Raw genomic sequence first — 16,847 nt, 5'->3', positions numbered from 1 at the left:
TTGGTGGTTCTCCTCTTTCACACTTAACAGTTCTCTCTTGTCATTAAGTCAATAAGCAGTTATTATTCTCTCTCTCTCTCTCTCTCTCTCTCTCTCTCTCTCTCTCTCTCTCTCTCTCTCTCTCTCTCTCTCTCTCGGTTTGTCTGTCTCTCCCCATCTCTATCTGTTTTTATCTTTGTCTCTTTCTGTGTGTATGTTTTTTTCTGTCCTTGTCTTTCTGTCTCTCTCTGTACCTCTTTTTCTTTCTCTGTTTCTGTCTGTCTCTGTGTATATCTCTATCTCTCTGTGTGTCTTTCTCTTTCTCTGTTTTTCTCTGTCTCTTTTCCTCTTAGTATCATCCCTTACTCCAACCTTTTATCTTCCTTTTCCCTTTTTCCTTGCCTACCTTTACTCTCTTTTCACTTTTTTTTTCTCTTTCTCTTGTTCCATGTGTGCATATACACATATAAATTACTGTCTTTGGGCCCACTTTCCCAATCCCAACTCACTAGTAAATTGAATTCTCAGAATATAGTTATTTCTTTTCCTCTCAGGAATCTGAGGCAATTCTGAATGGTTGGAATTAAGGGGATGGATGGTGTTGCTGGTTTCTAGTACTATCATTCATGGATCTAGGGACTGTACCTCCCAATATCGTGGAACAATTAATAGCTACATAAACAATTAACATTAATTCATTTTGACGAAGCAAAGCGTGAAGTTTGGGCCATTTCTAAAGAGGAACACATTCTCCTCTCTTTAGTCCGTGGTCCCTGGGGACCAGATGGGCTGAAACTTCAAGTGTTTATTATAAGAATTTCTCCCATCAGTTCCTTTTGGATGTTTCCTTTGCTTGCAAACAAATTGTGTCAACTGCTGGGATCGTTCCCTGATGGGTTTGGTCAAGCAGGTTCTCACCAGACTGCCACTACTGCTCCTGGATCTACTTGCTGAAGTGATCTTGGTGGCTCTCCTGAACCTTTGAAGCTCACTGTTCAAAATCAGGCCCAATCTGTCCTTGATCTGTCATGTAAGATCTGAAAAGCACAAACCATGCCAACCCCACTCCACTCCATGGGCACACATAGAGAAATAGTTATGTTTCGTGGTTATATGCAAAGAAGGGAGATAAGGCAGTTGTTGTTCCGGCCTTTCAAACCTTGTCTTACTCTTCATGGCCCCACTAGGTGTTTTTTTCTTTTCTTTTCTTTTCTTTTTTTAATTAACCAGCTTTAATGAAGGGAAATAAATATTTCTTTTTTAAATAGCTTTTTATTTACAAGATATATGCATGGGTAATTTTTCAGTATTGACAATTGCAAAACCTTTTGTTCCAACTTTTCCCCTCCTTCCCCCCACCCCTTCCCCCAGATGGCAGGTTGACCCATACATGTTAAAGTATAAGTTAAATACAATATATGTATACATGTTCATACAGTTATTTTATTGTATAAAAGGAGTCAGACTTTGAAATCCACTAGGTGTTTTCTTGTATTGGAGTAGATCGCCATTTCCTTCTTCAGGTCATTTTGCAGATGAACAAACTGAGACACACAGGTTCAATGGCTTGCCCGGGATTACACAGCTCGGAAGTGTCTGAAGCCATTATTTGAACTCAGAAAGATGAGTTTTTCTGACTTTAGGCACAGCACTTTGTCTATGTGCCACCTAGATGCTCAGCTGCGGTAATCCACTGCCACGGTTCTACTTCCCAGAGGTTTCCAGCAATATTTGCCTTGTATGTCACCAGGAAAAAGTTTGTCTCTTGGAGTCTTTTAGAGCTACACCCAGTTTAAGACAGAGGATACTTGTGTAATGAGAAAGGGAGTTCTTGCAGGAGGACCCTTTACTACATATTTGTATAAACACGTTTACTGAGTTTCCATGTAGATATTTCACATGCTCTAAGAACTGAACTCTCTTTGGCCCAACTCTCATTGCATAGAAATGATGAGGTATATACCTAATGATGAGGTTTATACCTCAATAAAATGAGGATTAACTGAGGTCTAGTGGCAGGATTGGGGTACAGGGAGTCAAATAGAGCTCCCCTGCAATCCCTTTGGATTTGGTGCAAGTATACAAAGTTAAATGAGGTCTAGCGGCGGCAAGAGTCCCCTGTAAATGAATTTACAGGCCTGAAAACCTAGATTGATAAAAAAAGGTTTATTGTAGGGTTTGGAAGGGAGGTTAAAGTCTGGTTAATAAAAGGCATTAGCTAGAGGAAGAAATACACCAAAAATGGCGGGACAGAGAGTCTGTGATGCAAGGCATTTTGCTGGCATGTTTCAACTCTCTGCCCAGGGATGATTCCCGCTTGGCTCTTTAATCTGCTTAAAGAGGCATATGGGTGGAGTTCCAGGTTGATCCTCTAAGGCCAGAACCCACCAGGTGGGGGTTGGGCTATCTGAGCAGATCATTAGAATGGGGGCTGAAAACCCACGCCAGCTCAGATCTGGTGGGGGCTGGGTACAGCCCAAACTAGCTCAGATACTGATCTTTCCCCTTGGAATACAAAAGGGTGGTTTTGACCAGATCTTGTAAATCAAAGGTCAGTCCCAAAAGAAGTTGTAGATCAGACAAGGAATGTTAAAGGGGCTACTGCCCCCATCAGAAGTACACACATCCAGAAATACAAAGATATACACTCAAGATGATAAACAAATATAGGAATGAGAATATATATATATATATATATATGTATATATATATATATATATATATATATATATATATATATATATATACACATATGTACACACATATACATGTGTACACATATGTATGTGTAGGGGTATGTTTAGACACTGAGTGAACAGAGAAGCTGATGGAAGAATATGGGGGTTGTTTGGTATCTGAATTATAAAATTATATGAATTATAAAAAGTGAGTAGGAAATAGAAAGAGAGGAACTGTGAAATGCTAACTTTGTGGCTATTACAGAGGCTTTGTTTTAGTTGAAATGGATAGAGAGCTAGTCACAGAAGTCCAGAAGACCTGAGTTGAACCCTACCATTAACATATACTGACTGTGTGACACTTTACCTTCAGTGCTCAGGACAAGTCTCTAAGAATAAATTTTTAAGAGATGATGCTAATCTGCATTAGGAAAAGGAGTCTCCTAACATGGAGTTCCTCATGCCAGTGAAATCATAGATATAGCAGAGGAGAAAATAGTACTTATATACATGCTTCCCTGAGCCATTTAAGCCAAAATTTACTATTCCTTTTCTTTAACCTAAAAAAGGATAAAGTAAAATAAAAATAAGAAAATAAAGAGGATGTAACTGTTTAATGGATTGGGAGATATAGAATGAAAAGTAGAGAGGAAAAAAAAACACTTTTTGTGTTAATTTTCTTTTTTTTTGAGAGGGAGACAATTGGTGTCAAATGACTTGCTCAGAGTCACACAGCAGGTGAGTGTCTGAAGCCAAATTTGAACTCAGGTTCTCCTCACTCCAGAGCTGGTATTCTAAAAAATTCTCCTTTTAAAAACAAAACAAAATAATATTCCCCTTACACAGAAGCCACACTAGAGAAATCAAGGCAGCATGGGAAGTATTCTTGGTAATATTTAAGTCTCTGTTTGATAATATGAATTTTTAGCTTCACTCATTCAAACAAAGACATGTCTTCTTTCTATTTCTTCTTCTTCAGCTGCACATTTACATACAAACCTCCTTATCTCATCACTCAATACTTTATTCCTTTCTATGAGTGAGGTCTGTTTTCTTGTTCCTAGCTTTTAATTAAGTGAAATGGACTGGCAGGGATAGAGCAGGCTTCTGAACACAGAGATTGAAATGGCTGAATGAAATCCTTCTCTGGGATCCTGTCTCCCCTCCTCACAACCATTAGGGAAATGATTTTAATCATTGTATTTCAATGCCGTTTCCAGGAAGCTTTGCCATATGTTGAACTTTTACAAAATCAGACAGAGTTCTAGTCCCTGATCATACCAGGCTGTACTTCTCCTCCACCTTCTGCTCTTCCTGGAGACCTGATATCCGTGTATTTTTTTAAACTTGTACCAAAAGAAAAATAAAAAGGAAGTATTAGACACTTTCACCAGTAATCCCTCCAGTGGCTCTAGCAATTAATTAAGGACACAGAAAAGCTGGATCATCATTTAGAGCTACTAAATGTAAAATGAAACTTAGTTTAACTCAACAAATATTAATTAAGCATCTAATATATATATATGCAAAAGGTGTCTTACAACAACTATGACAGCCATCAAAAGCAGAGGCTTCATTAATTCTTTAATTTAGAGTTAATGGAGGGAGTAACTAAGAGTTCCACCTCAGCAATTTTGTGATAGATATCTCTGAAAGAGAAGTCAAAGGGCTGCTTTTAAAACTGTAATATGTGGGATTTTCTCTGAGATTTCTGGAATAATAAATTTTCCTTAATTTCCTTGCAGCTTTGTGGCAGAGTGGACAGAGCTGGGCCTCTAATCAAGAAGACTCATCTTGCCGAGCTCAAATAGGGGCTCAGACACTTCTTAGCTGTGTGATCCTGGATAAGTCACTGTGTACCTTGGTTTCATTATTTGTAAAATGAGCTAAAGAAGGAAATGACAAATTATTCCAGTATCTTTGCCAAGAAAACCCCAAATGGGGTCATGAAGTGTTGGACTCAACGACTAAAGGACTCAACAATAACAAACTATAGTGCTTGTAGTATATTAAATACTTAAGTAATTATTTTTCATTCATTCATTCATCCATTCATCCTTTGGACCTTATGTAATACTTGGCTTGCAACTTTCTTAAGTCTATAATTTATTATTATGTTATTATCTTTATTTGTGCCATTTCTTCCTTTTATACAATAATCTCCATGGATACAGTGACCATGTCTTACTTAAATTGTATATTTTCCCTTTATTCAATATAATGCTTAGCACTCCAGGTCACAAAAACTTTTAGAATTGTAGGTGCTTTAACAATCATTTAATACTTATACCTCAATTTCCCTGAATCATTATGCCCTGAATAAAATTATTATGGCCACCTCTCCTTCCTGACCATTGGAAATGAGAGAATTAAAATCTTGAAGCTCTGATCACTTTACATTCCCAAGAATCATAAAAGTCCAGATGGCTTATCTCAAATTTTTGCTGGAATTTGCCCCTTCGATTCCTGTCTTCTGCCTTCAACCTCCTTATCTTGACCCCAATCCTGTTAGGACTAAAGATACTATCCTTTCCTGGAATTATGGCTTACCCAGTGCTCTCCCCCTGCCTTGCCTTTGTTTCCCTGAGAGCTGAAGCCTTATAAAAGCCTCTGGAATTATTCACTTGGGGCTGGATGTTTTGAGACGAGTCCCATTCAGCTGGCTAGGGGTCAGACATCTTTTGGGTATGAATCCTATTCTATCACTAGCCCAAACCCTCCACTATTAAAATATTAAAAACTAACTTCTGTCTTGCTTCAGTCTCTTTGCCATTACAATACAACCTTTACCTGAAAGCAATTTTAATTAAAATATACTAGAAATGTAGTCATTTAACCTAAAGATTTCTAATGAGTGAGAACCCACAATTTTTTAAGGGCAGCCCATTCCCCTTTGAAAACTGACATTATGTCTGGTTTCAACTCCAAGGGAAGAGATGTCCCTCCTAAATTCATCATATCTAATCCCATCACTATTCTGTTAATTAAAGCCTTGATTCATACTAATTACCTCCCTGATTGTAGTACTGGAAGGCAGAGAACCAAACTCTTCTCAATGCCTTCCTTTATAAAGGTCAGAAATTGGACTCGAGTTCACTTTAATTTGTGTCTGCTGCCCTGCCTGGTTTCATTTCCCCAGAATAAGATGCCCTCTAGCTATCCAGTTACTCCCTAATATCTTCCTCTCTTTCCTGCCTCCTTTTGTGTGTTGCTTCCCTCCGTTTGATCGTACACTTCTGGAAGACAGGACCTGCTTTTCTTTTGTGATGAAGGAAAATTTCTGAGAGACAGAGTTTCTAGAAAATTGATAATCAATTTATTGGTTATGGCAAGTGAATAATCAAAAAATTGAGTACAGTGGGTTCTTAGCAACCAAAAGATGTCCCCTGCATGAATGCTTAAATAGATTTGAAAAATGGGGTGTTCTTGAGAGTAAAAATAAACTCATTGGCTAACAACTGTTGTTTTTGATAATTAATGAGAGAATGAATACAGTAATTAAGGGTGGGCTTTTTGTTATTGTTGCTGATGCAATTGGAGTTGTGACTTGCCCAGGATCACACAGCTAGGAAGTGTTAAGTGTCTGAGACCAGATTTCTCCTGACTTCAGGGCTGGTGCTTTATCCATCATACCAACTAGCTGCCCCAGGGTGGGCTTTTCTTAACGAGGGATTGCTGCAGGTAGGGAATATGGTTTTGCTCATATCAGTTCTCTTACATCATTCCACCTCCAGAAACCTATACAAAGGAATCCACTGCTACCAAATCAATGAAGAATGAATAATGATTTGGTAAGAGTTCCACATAGATAAGATGGTCTGTGTAGGGTGAATTCTCTGGACAAGGTCAGAAATAGTTTTGAGAGATTGGGCTTTGAATGAGAAGAAGTGGTTCAACAACAAAAACAACAAAAGTAGTTCTATATATAAAATTGGTTATTAAGATAATAAGTAATAATTTTTCTCAATTATATCCCCAGTGGGTAATTAATAAATTTTTATTGGATTGGATTGGCAGCCCCTTCCACTTTAGGATCTCTTTAATTTTCAAGAAATTGTTCCTTATATTAACCTAAATTTGTCTGTTTGCAATTTCAACCCATTTCTCTAGATCCAGGTAAAAAAAATGCTATTCTCTTGCCATATTAACTTCCCATACACTTCAAGAGACCCGTTATGTTCTCCCTAAATCTTCTCACTATATTAAACATTCTTTTCCTAAACATTCTGATCATCATGTGTCATGACCCTCCACCATCTTAAATACACTTTTCTGAATGTTCTCCAGATGATCAATTTTCTTCTTAATATGGGGTCTCAAGAATTGAATACAATAATATCATAAACTTGGTCTGATCAGGGTAGGGTATAGCAAGGGCATCACTTCACTAATACTGGGTGCCAGATTTTTACTAATGGAAGTCAAGATTATATTTTCCATTTGGAGAGGAGGAAAGGGAGGGAAGGAGAATGCCATTTTCTATTGTCATATGGACATAAGGAGAATGCTATTGTCATATTGAACTGCAAATCCCCTAACATCCCTGGATCTTTTACATATAACTATTATCTGATCACATCTTTCCTATCTTGTACTTAACAAAATTGATTTTTTGAACCTAAGTACGATTTATACTTCTTCCTACTAAATATAAGACTGATTGGTAGTACTCATTTAATTGAATTATTATATAAAGCTTAGTAAAGCATGTCTACTTTTTGTTCTGAGTGCAGTCATGGCTGCACAAATGCATATTTTACCATGTGAAACCTACTTGATTATCTTATAATATTCTTGGGAGCATGGTGGGAATATACAGGTTTGGAGTGGAAAAACACTAGATTTGGGGTCAGAAGATCTATTTTCACATCCCCCTTCCATCGTTTCCTAGTTATATAATTTTAGACAAATCATTTAGCCTGAATTATGGTTTCTTTATTTATGAAGCATTTCATTTTTGTATCACATACTTTGCTAAATACTGAGAAATAAAAAAGGGGAAAAAAGCCATCCCTACACTCAAGAAGCTCACAGAATAATAGGCGAAACAACCTGCAAATCTGTAATATGGAGCAAATAAAACTTGCTATCCTCACATTACCTCATGGTGTTGTAGTGAAAATCAAACAAAATAATGATGGAGAGAAAAGCATTAATTACTTCTGTAAGTTCTCCCTTTCTGAGAGCTCCTTAATGTGCTACTTTTGCTGTCTTCTTTTGTACAGAGCCCTTTCCTATTATCTCTCACATAGTTTGTCTGCTTCCAAAGTGTGAATGCATTTTGTAACCATAAAGTGGTATAAAAATGTAAGCCATTCTAATTGCTATTATTCCCTGGTGGGATAGCTGGCTGGCCAGAATGTGTACATAGCCAGCTGCTCCCAGGATTGCTCTTGTGGACAGTAACCATCCAGATCCATAAGATATTGGAGCTAAATAAAGATGACAGAAATGAGCCGAGTGTAGGTTGAAGATGCTCCAAGATTTTAAAATATATTCCTAACAATTCAAACTCATTGCTTTACACACAGTTTTTTTTAAAACCACTTCAGAATCCTATGGGGAAATAAGTCTTGATTTCAAAAATAAACTGTGAAGTCATTTAAAGATGAAAACTGTCTATGAACCAGTGCTCAAACAGCCTAGAACTATCTTTTGAAATAAACTTTTAGAGGGAACATCAAAACTCAAATGGATTATAATAGGTTCCCCACAATTCAGATCCACAGAAGCTTGTGGCCAGGTGCATTTTATTTTTATAGTTACAACCTTTTGTTACAGTTTTGTTTAGAAAGCAGTCCTAAAGATGCTTCTGTAGACTTAAGTCCAGTTCCTACAGTTCCCACATCTGCCACTAGGTAGTATGGATGATAAAACTTTTAATTATCATATTATCAACTAATATTTTTTGAACGTTTACTTTGTGAAAAGGTCTATATTAGGTACCAGGTTAGATTTCTCTTCAGATATGCTTAAATGATAGTCTCAGGTTATTTAATGCAGAGATCGTTAGTTAACAAAGATCTGGAATTCTCTTCCTCTTCATTTCCACCTCTTGGCTTCCTCCAAATCTTAACTATACCTCCTCCTCTCAAGAATACTTTCCTTTCAAGCCAATTCCAACAGACTGGGGATGGAAAATTCCAATTATATCCAGAGAGAAAACTATGGAGACTTAATGTGGATTGAATCATAGTATTTTCACCTTTTCTGTCCATTTTCTCTCTCATTTTTTCCCTTTTGAGCTGATTTTTCTTGCACGGTATGACACATGGAAATATGTTCAAAAGTATTGTATCTATTTAAGTTATGTCAGAATGATTGCTGTCTTGGGGAAGAGGGAAATAACACAAAATTTTTCAAAAATGAATATTGAAAACAATCTTTTCATGTATTTGGAAAAATAAAATATTATTTTAAAAAAGAGAACATTTTTCTGATTCCTCCTTAATACTAGCTTTTTCCTGCTAAAATTATCTAGAAGCATCTAAGTGGTATAGTGGAGGATACACTAGCCCTACAGTCAGGATAGACCAGAGTTAAAATTCCTCATCAGATACTCTGTGATCCTTAGTAAATCACATAACCTCTCTCTGATTTACAAGGGTTGTTTTGAGGATAAAATGAGTTAATATATTAGTGCTACATAAATGCCTGCTATTGCTATTATGTCCAGTTTATCCTGTATATAATCTTGTTTGAATTATTGATTGTATGTTCCTCCTTCAGTAAACAGTGAACTCTTTGAAAGCAAAGGGCGTGTGTGTGTGTGTGTGTGTGTGTGTGGTGTAGCTTTAATTAAACATGTCTTGAACATAGTAGGTAATTAATAAAGTCTTTTTTACTTGTTCTTTCTTCTTGTTGAAAACTGATGACTCAGTTACCTATTGTTCCCAGACCTGCTTATCAAACATTTTTGAATAGAAGGAGACACTGTCTGCAGTTTTTTTTGGTATCATCTCCTTTTCATGTAGCTCTCTACCTATAGCTTGCCATATTCTTGCTGCCTTGCCAAGGAACTGAGGTGCAATGGTCCAACTCTTTTGCTGAGCTTATCTAAAAGTTAGCCATTTAAAAATTTTTATTTTATTTTCAATTTATGGAACAAAAGTATTTCCATAACAGTACAATGAAATAGGTGATTGCATATGAAACTGAACAATCTATATTTGATATTTCCTCCATATATACAACAAAGTTATCATGTAAATTCCCTCTCCCTCACTCCGATTGCTACCTTTAGATAAAAATACCATTAGACACAAATACTTCTACTTATCATTCTTTCTTAATGTTTTCATTATTTTAATTAATGTTTTTATAATAGTAAAAAGTATTTAGTTGCTCAAAGTTGTTCTTAAAACAATATTGTTCTAATTATATACAATGATCTCTTAGTTCTGCTCACTTCATTCTTTACCATTTCTTGTCTTTTCTAAAATCATTGAGTTCATCATTTATTATAGCACAGTAGTATTCCATCACAACCACATACTTAGCCATTGCTGAACTGATAGGAAATATTAGGATTTGTTTTTTTTTTGTTTTTTTTTTTTTTTGCTAGTCTAAAAAAGCTGTCTCTACCTTGAAGCCATTGTTAATCTTCAGTGATCAGCTTCTCAATGACTTGCTCCCTTGACATACATACTTAAAAATCCTTTTAATTCTCTTTGTCCTGAGTTTTGTCTCATTGATCAGAATGAAAGCCAAAATGGAGAATTTTCCTTTCAACATTCTATGAAAGGAGGGAGTAGCCACTTGAATGAAATTACACAGGTCTAAGATACTGATTTTTTTTTTTCTATTAAAACATAACATTTGTAAAACCATGGAATAATGATATAAATGATCTTCATTTGCATTTTAACCTTAAGGCAAAGTACTATTTGGAGCAAAATTGAAAAATAAGAATAAGTAATAAATATCTTTATTTAAATTTAACTTTTATCAATGTCTCCCTAATTCTGAATTTCTTTTTTGCTTTTAGAAAAACTTCAATTTATATCACAGTAAGTTATAACGTCTCAGTGATTCTCTTTTTTGGCTTTTATTGGCTTTCCTGTCAAAGCCTTTGCCCATGTATTTACTTTCAGAGAGAAGTATTAATTTTTATCTTAACCTTTCATATATCTCTGAGAGCTTCCTATATAACACATTTCTTATGTCTCCTTTAGCACAGAAAGAACATTCTTTTTTATCTCTTATAAGACATTGCTGCCCTTAAATCCTGGGAGGTCTTTTTTTTTTTAATGAAAATGAAACCCCCAAACATTGTGTTTACATAAGCAACCTTATTTCCATGACTATTAAGTCCCTAATCAAGAAAAAAGAGGAAAAGAGTTTTTTGGCAATCTTAACAACTAGTTTCTACCATTCTTTAATGATTTTTTAAAATCAATGCTTAATTTTAATAGGACCACTTATTTAACTTGCTCTGCTTGGCTTCCTGCTGTCAGAAACAATTTCTTGAAGAAACTGCTTTTCATTCTTTTTTTTAACATTTAGAAATAAAAGCTATACTAATTTCCAGTGCTTGGCATAGAATGTTGTACATAGTAGACATTTAATAAATGTTTATTAAATTTAACTGAACAACTTATATATAACCAAACAGTTTTTAAACATTGTTAATTATAGGCTTGGAAGAGTCCTTCCTGAGTATCATCAGAAGGATTTATTTAAAACCAAAAGCTAGCATCTTTTCAATAAAGAAATAATAGAAGCTTTCTCAATACAAGCAGGGATAAAATGAGGATGCTCCCTCTCCCCTATTATTATTTGATATAGTTTTAGAAATGCTAGCTATAAGTGATACTATGAGAACAAAATTAAAATTGTGAATATTAGCTATGAGGAGACAAAAATTACCTATATTTTTGGTGAAATTGTGGTTTATTTAGAAAACTGCAGAGTCAATTAAAAAAATTTAGTTGTGATGATTAATAGCTTCAATAAGATAGGAGAATGTAAAATTAACACACAAAATAGTTACCATAACAAAAATAAGGAGGAAATTATGATAAGAGAAATTCCATTTGAGAGAATTAAAAAATCAATAAACGTTTGGGAGATTTGCTCAAGACATATGTATAACTACAGCTACAAACCACTTTTTATAGAAATAAAGAAAAATAATTAAAGGAACATTCATTACTCATTATTGTACCAAGATAATAGAAATTATAATGCTACCTAAATTAATTTACAGCTTTATTATACCAATCAAAATACCAGTGGGATGTATTCTTGTACTAGACAAAATAAAAACAAAATTAATTCAGATAATTAAAAGCTCTAGAATCCTAAAAGAAATGATGGGGGGAAGGGGTAATGAGGATGAAAGGGTATAGCATTAGTAGACCTATAACTACACTATAAAGGATTAATCATCATAAGTTTTTATTATTAGTTAAAATTTTTTTGAACTAGAATACTGGAACAGACTAAATCAGCGAGAATCAGAAGCAATAGAAAACTATAGCTTGATAAACAAATTACTGGGGGAAGAAATCCATAGTTAAGTGGTCTTCAAAACAGAACAGTGGCTTGACCACAAGGGGGTATTGAGGTTAAGAAGATGGGTCAAACCCCTCTCCATCCAATTGAGGGTTGTCCACACAACCACATTTATCTTTTTTAATTGAGTGCAGAGAGAGGATAGAATGGAGGAAGGTTTTTTTATTCTTTCTCTCTCTTCACTATGCAAGCTATGACTGCATTTGACCTTGATCTTCAGGATAGTTATAATCTAACTGCTTCCCAGATACTCACAGCAAGTTCCAAGAAGAAAGGCCTCCCTTCCACCACCACCCCCAGATTCTACTACTCAGCATTCACAGATTATTTAACGACTACAATATATACTCATCGAATGTTCTGGGGCATCAACCAGTGTTTAAGAAAACCTGGTCTTCCCTCTTTTCATTTTGAATGAAGCAAAGTGATCTAAAATAACATATGTAATAAAATATATAGAATATGTAATAAATAAATATATAACATAAAATAAATATAATATGATTGTAAAAAAAATAAGTTGACTTGGATTATTTGCGACAAGCATTTCATATCATTTTATAGCATATTCTTCCTAAAAACTACCCCTCATCAAAATCTCTTATTTCTTTCAAGGAAACTACAATCCAGTCAAGTAGATTCTCAGTCTCAGTGTTATCTTCAACATTGCACTCTCCTTTACTCCAAAAATAATTATTTGCCAAATCTTGTTTTTCCTGCCTCCACAATACCTCTTTCATCTATCCTCTTCTCTCTACTCAACCACCTTCCCTAGTTGAACATTTCAACTCTTCTTACCTAGTCTATAGATTTCTAATTGCTCTTTCTACCTCAGATCTCTGTCCTCCCCAAACTATCCTCCAAATGCAGTTGCCAGTGATTTGCTCAAACACAAGTCTAATCATGACACTCTTCTATTCAGTAAACCACAATGGCTCTCTGTTGACTCTAGGGCTCAATATATAGCATCTTTATCTAGTCCTTTTAAAATTATATGTTTGTGTAACTTTTATAACATACATCAGTGGTTTAAAATTAAATAGAAATAGATCATCAAAGTTTGCATATTTATTTAGAAAACCATAAATTAACATTATTTATATTGTCTTTTAATTTTTATTTATTTTGTTAAACATTTCTCAAGTACATTTTAATCTAGTGAGTTTGGCAGTTCTGATATGTATATTTATTAACATAGAAACACTTGCTTGTGATTTATTAATAAATACAGACACATATTGATAATATGTGCTGAAGACATTATTAGTGATAGAAATATATGGTCAAGGATGTTTGAAACCATTGTTCTAACTGACAAAAACTGCTAGGAAAATGGAAAAATCAGTATAGAAAAAATCAGAGTTGGTTAGAACAGGAATTTATAATATATATAGAATAAGAAGTTAAAATGAACATGCAAAGTGAAATTGAAAAGGTCATATCATTTAAAAGTATAGAGGAGACATAAAGAGGTGCGCTTCACATCTATGGCTGGGGGTGAGGAGGGTAAAAATTCTTAACCAAATAATGACCATTATTATAAAAACCAAAATAGACACTTTGATGACGTACAATTTTTAAGTATTTTTGTGAAGGAAATCAGTGAAATAAGAACCAAAAAAATAGAAATAGAAAATAGAGTGGAAAAAACATTGCATTAAATGTAAACTGATAAAAGTCTGATATACAAGATATCTGATGGATAATTGATAACTAATAAAGACAAAGAACAATTCTCCAGTAGCTAAGTCACCAAGGTATATGAACAGTTTTCAGAAAGAATATTGACAAACTCAATGACCATATGAAATATCTTCAAAATTGCCTAGTAAAAAAAATAAAACCAGAGTTTCATTAAAATAGAATTTCATTTCACAGTCAACAAAATGGCAAAAAATGACAAAAAAAGAAAATAGTCAATATTGGAGTAGTGAGCCTGTAAGCACATTAATACACTGTTGTAGGGTATGTGCATTGGTCCAACTATTCTGGAGCAACATGGAATTTTGCAAGAAAAATAACAAAAGTCCTCTTATCTTTTGACACAGTGATCCCAAAACTGAACATATAATCCAGGCAGGTCAAAGACAGAGGAATAGTCAGTCAGTCCATCAGTCAATAAATATACACCAAAAAATTCATACCAGTACCTTCAATTGTAATAAGAACTAGAAATAAATATTCATAAATTGTGGAAAAGGCTAGAAAACAACAATGGCATATCAGAATAATTGAATATACAAATTAATAATACAATACTAATACAAATTAAAAATACAATAATACAAAAAGAAATGATGAATACATGAAATTCAGAGAAACACAGGGAGACTTATATGAACTAATGCAGCAATAGAAAGAAAACAAATAGAACAATAAACTCAGTGATACAATTGTTTCTACCTACTATGGCAGTTCAGTAGATTGTGAGGAAGTTACTGAAATCCTTGTTAAAGTGGAATGACCTTGTAGTCAGTAAATTGTAGTAATAAGAATCAGGAAATGAGCTAATATAGAAAGATGGACAGAACCTTCAAAGGAGGACCAATGGTTGGGGGATGATGGCAAAAGGTGTGGCAGTTAGGAGCAAGGAGATGTCTACATCTATTGTTGCCTCATGTCATGGGGCATGAGAGAAAGGGTAGCCATTCATGGAAAGAGTGGCTTAAAATGCATTGTTTTCCACAGAAAACTAAATTTCTATGTGTGAGAGAAGATGAAGAGATCTAAAATAAAGAGTAATTTTTTTAATGGAGCAGAGGACAATTTAGGAGGGATAAAGAGAGGTGGAAAAGGAGTTTGAAGGGATAGATCTGGGAATGGAAAAGTATGAGAAAAGGGGAGAGATAGCAAGGTAAAGGAATTTTTTGCCTCAGCAGATGAGAATTATGGAAACAGGAAGTGGGGACTCTATAATGGAGGAAGAATTAAATGATCAGGCTCGATCCTCCATGATGCTATGATTATTAGCATGCATGGTAACAACATGATGGCAGTAACATTCATTTCCACATCATGTCACTCTAAATATGGGGTAGCTGGGAGTTTAGGCAACAGATAGCATCTGGCCCCGTTCCTGAATTAAATGATCACAAGATCATTGTCCTTTGCAAATGATTTCAGTAAAAACTTATCGTTTACGTCCCCTGGACTGGATTGAACTGAACTTGGAACCAGATCAGAAACTCATGCCAAGATGACAGAGAATGAAGCACATGTAGAAAATGCCTTCCATGCCCTGTAATCACTGGGCTCCTCTTATCTCTGGATTCCTGGAAGTGTAATTTGTTTCCAACATCTGGTGCCCTGAAGCTCAAGATTTGTGATGGATGAATCCCCACTGAGGTGCATCTTTTATTACTATGGATTCCCTAAGACTGAGAAGCTAGGACAGTTTCTGGGCTCTGGTGATAGGGTTGATCAGGACTCTAATGATTGAAACCTCATCTGACCTCATGAGGACTGAACTGTTCACTTGGCCCAGCACCTTATCCTCATTCTAATAAACTGTGCAATTAAGTATGCCCCAAATATACCCAAAGCGTGGAGCAAGCACTGACCTCACAACTTCAAAGTCCTTAGAACTGCAGGCTCTTACCTTTGTCACCCCGAAGTTCAGTACAGATAATGAATGTGAGTTGCTCTGTTGGGTCTTTTTTCGTCTGACTCTAGATTCTTCATGGATGCCGCCTTTACACCAAAAATGGGTATTATGGGGAAGTACATTTTGACTCAGTATAAAGAATAATATTATCCTGAGAAATGGACTTTTAAGAAGTGAGTGACTATTTCAGAAATTCTCAGGACCTTCATTTAATGTCAGGAATAGTTCAACAACTCCCCCTCTGTGTACTTAATATAGAGCTTTTGGGGAAAGGTGTCCGTCCATTGGCAAGAGAATAAATCCAACCTCTAGTCTCACTTGCCAGAAAACAAGAATGTAGAGGGAACTGGCCAATGCAGAGCCAAGGTGAAGGTGAAACATTCAATGATTTTACAAAATATGTGTTGTTTTGATGAATGATGTCTCAATTTCTCTGAAGAATGTAATAAGTTAAATGTTACTACTTTATGTAATCTTATGAGTCTATTCTGTATCAATTGCTTATTTTGAATGAAAGAAATAAACAGCTATGAAATTTCTAGGGAAATCCTAGATGTGAGTCAAAACTAAGTTTTAAGGGAATAGCTTTCGGGGTGGGCAAAAGTTAGAGTTCAAGAAAAAGAGCCTTCTCTTTTTAATTGCCTTCCTTTTTAAGATACCAGGCTACCTCCCAAGAAAGAACTTGGTCCAAGTGCATGGGTCCAAGGGAGAGCTAGGGGACTCTTTAGAGGGAGCAGAAGAATACTTCAAGTTCAAAAGAAGCAAAAATGCTTTTAAGTGGTTTTACATACAGTTATCTCTTCCTCATTATGAGTTCCCCCATCACGGTTTCAAGACATCATGAGTTGGCATAAAAAATTAAATAGAAATTTGGGGGGGGCTTCTATGGAAACTTTAAATAGTATGTGAAGGACAACAGATGACACAGTCTATGACAAAATACTTATCCCATATTTTATAAAAATGTTATAAACACTCTATAAAAGAAAAAGAAAAATGCAGATATCTCTCTTATGAAGGGAGGAACAAACATTTTTACACAGATTTCCCAGATCACTGAAATGCTGTAT

The sequence above is a fragment of the Sminthopsis crassicaudata genome, chromosome 3, assembly GCF_048593235.1.
Source record: "Sminthopsis crassicaudata isolate SCR6 chromosome 3, ASM4859323v1, whole genome shotgun sequence".
In the NCBI taxonomy this organism is placed as follows: Eukaryota; Metazoa; Chordata; class Mammalia; order Dasyuromorphia; family Dasyuridae; genus Sminthopsis; species Sminthopsis crassicaudata.
Note: the sequence above shows the minus strand (reverse complement) of the source record.